Raw genomic sequence first — 7,198 nt, 5'->3', positions numbered from 1 at the left:
TTAAAAATTGGGTTATTTACTCATAAGATAACCCAGAAAACTAGTGCAAAGAATAAATATCTAAACTATGAATGCAAATGATACAAAATCAAAATAGCAACATAGAGTTAGTCTACAAGAGAGTAATGCAAATGCTAGAAGAAAAATAGCATTAAGAGGATGCAAAAACAAGAGATACAAATACAAGCCAGGTAGCATGCTTATATAGGCTAGGAAGAGGGAGGAGGTGGCAAAACTGACCAATGAGGAGCAACCATCTATTGTACTAAAGATAACAAAGTATCTTCCTAAGATAGCTAATGGATGCTCACATGTAGGAAGGTGACACCTTGCAAACATTCACCTAATAAGACATGCTTTATTAACCTAAGAGAGATTATTAAAAGTGTAGAAAAAACCTAGCAATATAGGGAAAAATAAATAACCTACTAGGAAATAAAAAACTACACTAACATCCCCCCATAAGTGAAGCTTAGGTGGATGTAGAAATGGGTCCCAGAAAGTCAAGCCTAATGAGGTACCCATGTACATAAGATTCTCCCAAAATATAGAGAAAAGAGACCCGCCAAAAAAAGTTAAAAGAGGCCCCCCCAAAAGATGAAGCATCCTACACCCCCAACAAAGCTCACAAATGAAGGAACTTGCTCTCAGTGAAGGGTTTGGTGAAGATATTAGGAACCTTCTCAGAAGTCAAACAATAGTGAAGGTCAATGATGTGACCATGGATTAGCTCTCAGATGTAGTGCATATAGACCTCTATGTGTTTGGTCTACTGATGATGAAATAGATTCTATGAGATCTGAATGGCACTCTGGTTGTCACAAAATATGATTGATGGCCATCTAATTTGGATATCAAACTTTGTGAGAAGATGTTGAAGCCAAATGGTCTCAGTGGTGGCATTTACAGCCCCCCGATACTCAGCCTTAGTAGAAGATAGAGCAATAGTAGATTGCTTTTTGCTCGACCAACAAATAGGACCTAAACCAAGTAAGAAGTTGTACCCTAAAATCAGCTACCCAATCTAAATCTATTTAGCCCACCAAATCAAGCTCAATACCTACTACATAGTGAATCCCACAACTATGAGAACCCTAAATGTAGTGAAGGATCCACTTTGCTACTTTCCAGTATAGCTCATAGGGCTCTTGCATGAATCGAGAGATATGCCTATAGCATATGAGATGTCAAGTTTCATATGAGTTAGATAAATGAGATTCCTAACAAGTTGGTAGTACAAAGTGCCATTAACAAGTAGAGAAGAACATTGAGCCTCAAGTTTGACTCCAGAAAGGAAGGGAGTTGGAGCAGGCTTATAGTCAGCCATATGAAACCTTGAGAGTAAATCTAGAGCATACTTAGACTGTGTGATGGTGATCCTAGAAGGAGAGTGAAAGATCTCAATCCTGAGAGATTAATGCAACAAGCCCAAGTTAGTCATTAAAAACCTATCCCAAAGGGCCACTTTGATAGCCTTAATGGTGGGTGAAGAACCTCCTATGATCAACAAGTCATCAACATCCAAAACCAAAAATAGAAGTGAATCACCCTATTGCAAAATGTAGACATTAGAATCAAAATTGCATTGAGTGAACCCAACTAATAGAAGGAAGGATTCCATCTTGGCATACCAAGCCTAAGGAGCCTATTTGAGGCCATAGAGAGACTTTTGAAGATGACACACAATTGAAGAATCCTAAAGGAATCCCTATGGCTGCTCCAGGTAGATCTCCTCATGAAGGTCACTATGAAGAAAAACAATCTTCACATCCATCTGATGTACTTCCCAATGATTAGCTATAGAAATGGCAAGAACAAGTCAAATAGAATTCATTCGAGCAACTGGCACAAAAGTCTCAGAGTAGTCAATCCTACGAACCTAGGAGAATCCCTTGGTGACCAAGTGAGCCTTGTGTTTGTCAACTGACCCATCTGCTGTAAATTTTGTTTGATAGATCCACTTACATTGAACAAGTTTTCTTCCCTTAGGAAGAGGGACAAGATCCCAAGTGTGTTTCTTCATCAAGGAACTATACTCTTCCTACATAGCTATATCCCACTCAAGAATACCAAAAGCCTTATGAAAGGACTATGGATCTAAGGTAGTAGAAATGAAGACATATGGAGAATCCTAGAATTGTGAATGAGTCCACCTAGTGTCCAATGGATCTTCAACCCAATCACCTATGGACTGCAAGGTCTATCTAGCCCAAAGTGGAATAGAAGATGGAGAATCTAGTGGGGAATCATTAACCTCTGAATGATGATTAGGAGAGGAAGGAGGTGAGTTCTTTAAATCACACTCTACATTGGAAGTGGAGGTAGAAGACTATACAGGTGAATCTAACTCATCAGAAGATCTATCATGTATTCCAAGTGACTCCAATGTCAAAGTAGAAGGAGTTGGAGAAGTGATAGAAAGTGAGCTTGAAGATCCCTCCTCAAACTAAACACTCCTCTCAATGAATAAATCATGTGTAGTAGGGTGGAGCAACCGATAACCCTACACACCATCAAGATAACTGACAAATATGCAAGGTCTACTTTGTGGATCCAAGGCCTTATGTTTCTCTATAGGAATGTGGGCCCATGCAAGAGAGCCAAAAAATTGAAAGTTCTTAACTGATGGTTTTCAACCACTCCAAGCTTCAAAAGGAGTAACTCCCTTCAAGGCTCAGTGAGGAACACAGTTCTGGATATAACAAGCATAGTTAATGGCCTCTACCCAATACTGTGGTGCAAGAGATCTAGAGTGAATCATATAGTTTTCCATTTCCTTCAAGGATCTATTCTTCTATTCTGCAACACCATTCTACTAAAGATTTTATGGAACTGAATGTTGTAAATCAATCCCCTTTGAAGTGTAAAATCTTTCAAATTGATGGTTGACATACTCACCACCATTGTCTATGCACAAAAATTTGATGGCTTTCTGAGATTAATTTTCTACAAATTTTTTGAAGTCCTAAAAATGATCAAATACCTCTAACTTCTATTTGAGAAAGTACACCCAAGTATATTGAGAAAGGTCATCAATGAATGTGAGGACATATTGGGCCTTGCTAAAAGAAGGATGTTGAAATGGACTAGCCAAATCACTCTAAAGTAACTCTTGTATCTTTGAAGCTCTCCATACCTTACTTTTGTCAAACTTTTCCTTAGGATGCTTACCAAGAATGCAACCTTGAAAAACACTGCCTGAGAACTGAACTGAAGACAACCCTGTGACCATGCTCTGCTAGTTGAGCTAATGCAAATAGCAGAAGTTGAGATGGAAAAATCACTCATGCCATAATTTACTCACATCATTTGAGTGAGTGAGCAAAACAGATGAAGGAGGATCAAGAAAAAAGTGAGAAAATATATAGAGTCATGATTGATGATCTACTCTCCCAACTACAACTATAGAATCATTATGCAACTCACATATCTCCACAGAATTAGGAGCAAGCTTAACTTGCTTGCTTGAACTTGTGTGAGTGATCTAGTATATTGATGGGAGATTAGTTGATAATGAGGGTACATAAAGAACATCATGGAATGTGCCATCCCCCACATTAATGGACCTTCTCCCACACACCTCAATAATATTTTCATCACCCATCAAAATAGAAGGTATAATACATGGCTCCAAGAATGCAAGTTCTTCCTTAGATGAATCCATGTGTTGCAAAGCACTCAAATCAAGAACCCAAGTGGATGGAAAGGAAGCAACTACAACAAGAGCCTTGTCCTTTCCTTTCCCCTTGCTATTTTCTTTTGCCTTGTTAGAACCTTCATTGACACTTTGTTTGATAGACTCAGGAACACTAATATTATTCTTCTCAAGAATGTATGTCAAGTGATTAATTTGTTTCTTCAAACATTTATGTTTATCATGGTTGGGTCTTTTACAATAGGCACATTTGACCTTTTCTTTCTTAGGCTTATCACCCTTGAAGGATGGGCTATTAATAGTTTCTTTTGAAGAAACTGGTATTTGATCCTTCTTTTCCTTGCTATTATTTTGTTTCTCATCCTTACTATTGTTGTTACTGCTTTGTCCTTTTTGCAGCCAAGGCATGTGACTTAAAGGACTTAAGAATTCCCATCTAGATTAGCTTGTCCTATTCTTGAGTGAGATTTACAAAAAAATCATATAAAGATGGCATGGTGAATTGAGTACCAAGTGAACCCTTAGTAGCATAGAAGGTAGAGACAAACATAGAATATTCTGAACTTAGCTTAGAGAGAATACCAAGAATCAGCTGTTCATCTTTCTTTTCAATTCCACATTGTTTTAACTGTAGCCTTAATGATTTTAATTTGGTGAAGAAATCTTCGATTGTGTTGAAATTTCCTAGACTCAAACTAGTTAGTTCATTTTCCAACATATGACCCCTCATTGAATCTTGTGTGCCAAATAGTGTTTCTAGCTTTGTCCATATTTCATTTGGTGTATCCAAAGACTTAATGTGAAATAGCAAGTTAGGAGAAATAGACAAACTCAATGTTCCAAATGCCTCATCACATTTTTTAAACCACTTAGGCTTATCTTCATCTTTATCAAGTTCAATTTCAAGTCACATAGTTATCCTATTTAATCAAAATTTCTTTAAGTGAATTGTCATGCTTGATTTCCACTCAAAGTAATTGTATGGAGTTAGGATGGGCATATTTGTTTGATCCATGATGAAGAAAAGTAGAGAAGAAATGCTAAAAAGAAGAGAACCTAGCCACAAAAATGGCCCCCCTTTTTACTCAATCAAAGAACCCCCCTGCCCCCCCTCCCCCACAAAGAAATATGATTTGGCACTTTATTTTAGTGCATTTATAACTACCACTAGAGAGAAATACTTAGTGGTCTTGATTTCAATGCATTACAAACCCTCATGAAGAGCATATCTTGAAAGCGAAACTTATGCACAATAATCAAGGAAATAAATAGCACCATTGTGATCTACTCAAAAAATCATGCACTTTCAAAAAAAGTAGAACTGTGCATAGTCACGGCCGAGAATATGCAATTTCTAAAAAATTTATGCATGAAAATCAAAAAACAACTCCACTAGTGGATAGAGCACAAAAAAATAGCCAAGGTCATAATAAGAATCATCAAAATTGGAGTCTGTATGAGTAATAATGAGGCATTTGAAAATTGCATTCAAATCAGTGACTGCTAATAGAGAAGGGTATGATTGTAGCTTTCCACACTCAATTCTACAAAATATATAGATTGCATGCAAAATCTAAAAGATACCCAAATGGTTTTTTGGAGCTGCGAACAAAACTTAGAAAGTGTTTTTCTTGCTGATGTACAAAAGTTGTAGCTGTAGTGTAAATCAGATGCCTTTAGCAATAAAAAACAACCCTAACAACCAAAATACATCATGAAAAGATTGAATCAGCTACCTAAGTCAATAAATGGCATGTTGGAACCTACAATATTGATTGAAAACACCAAATATGCAAGTTGGTTGTCAGATTTGAGATTGAAACCCTAGTTTTGCAACTTGTATGACAATCTCTAATCTCGATGAAATGAAAGCCAAATCTAACTTTCTCAAGCCTACTAGATGTGTTGGAACAACAAAAAATGTTGCCAGTATAACCAAAAATGCTGCAATTACTCAGAGATTAAAAATGTTTTTCTCAAACTTTTTTGATTCTCAAGATCATCCAAAGATGTGAGAGAAGAGCATACTAGGCTTTTCAAAAACTTACAATAAGATTTATTAGCTCCCCCTGAATCTCTCAAATAAGGAAACTAAAATCTACTCTTGTATGTAGAAAAGATTTGATACCATGTTAGAATCTGAAAAGATTAATAACCCATAAAACTAGTGCAAAGAATAACTATGTAAACTATGAATGCAAATGATACAAAATCAAAATAGCAACACAGAGTTAGTCTCCAAGAGAGTAATGCAAATGCTAGAAAAAAAATAGCATTAAGAGGATTCAAAAATAAGAGATACAAATATAAGCTAGGTAGCATGATTATATAGGCTAGGAAGAGGGAGGAGGTGGCAACATCGACCAATGAGGAGCAACCATCTATCAAACTAAAGATAGCAAAGTATCTTCCCAAGATAGCTAATGGATGCTCACATGTAGGAAGGTGACACCTTGCAACCATTCACCTAATAAGACATGCTTTATTAACTTAAGTGAGATTATTAAAAGTGTACAAAAAACCTAGCAATACAGGGAAAAATAAATAACCTACTAGGAAATAAAAAACTACACTAACAACTACAACTTCAGATCTGCTTCTTCACCTTGTGAGAAAGATCAATGCACAATCTAGATCTCATACTTATCACAATATCCATATGAAACCTTCCAATTCTCTCATATCATATTAAAAATTTACTTAATCAGTTTGATTAACAACAAAATATGAAATGTGATATAATTCAAAATGAAATACAACTAAAACTCAACATACTTGTCATTGAATCACACAAAATAAAAAACAACATGAGAAGAGTCAAGATCCAAATTGAGGTATTCAATATACTTCTTCATTTGTATTAATTTTCTTCAAATAATACAATTAAAGTATCAAATATTGTGAAATAAAATAGCTCAAGATTGACTCAGAATACTAGAACTCTATTTTCCTTTCTTATGACTAAAACTAAGAGCTTGAGATAATGCAAGTACTACAAGTCCTGGTCAGTCACTCAATGGGTTACTATGTAGGGCCTAACATCATGGAGAGTCGCTTGGCATGAAAAAGCCCAAGCTCAAATCATGCATCTCAACTCCCTAATGGAAGGCTCTCACACTAATTATTTTATTATCTTAAGTTTTATTACCACCTAGAGTATTATTTAGTTATCACTCGATTAAAATTTCTGTCGCCAACCCTCAAGAAATAGTCACTCAGCTGCAGAGATAGAAGCCCCCTCCATATTCTACCCTACCCTACCCATGCTCATCCAATGATGAGTGCCCATAGACATGCATATTCCCAATCCAACCCCAAATGATCATAACTCTAGGAAATAGCACAGAAGATCAGGCCTTGCAATTCACCCAAAAAAGTATGTGCACATGCTTGTGTGTGGCGTACCACCATCATGAAGATCATATCACAAGGAATAGATGAGAACACAAGAAAAATAAAACACTCAACTAAATACTAACTCAAGAGGATAGATGTGACACATGTCCCAATGTAACATAAAAATGCAACAATGGTCTAATAGAC

The sequence above is a fragment of the Cupressus sempervirens genome, chromosome 6, assembly GCF_028749045.1.
Source record: "Cupressus sempervirens isolate cs-2001-9-10 chromosome 6, ASM2874904v1, whole genome shotgun sequence".
Classification (NCBI taxonomy): domain Eukaryota; kingdom Viridiplantae; phylum Streptophyta; class Pinopsida; order Cupressales; family Cupressaceae; genus Cupressus; species Cupressus sempervirens.
This window is presented reverse-complemented; position numbering follows the sequence as displayed.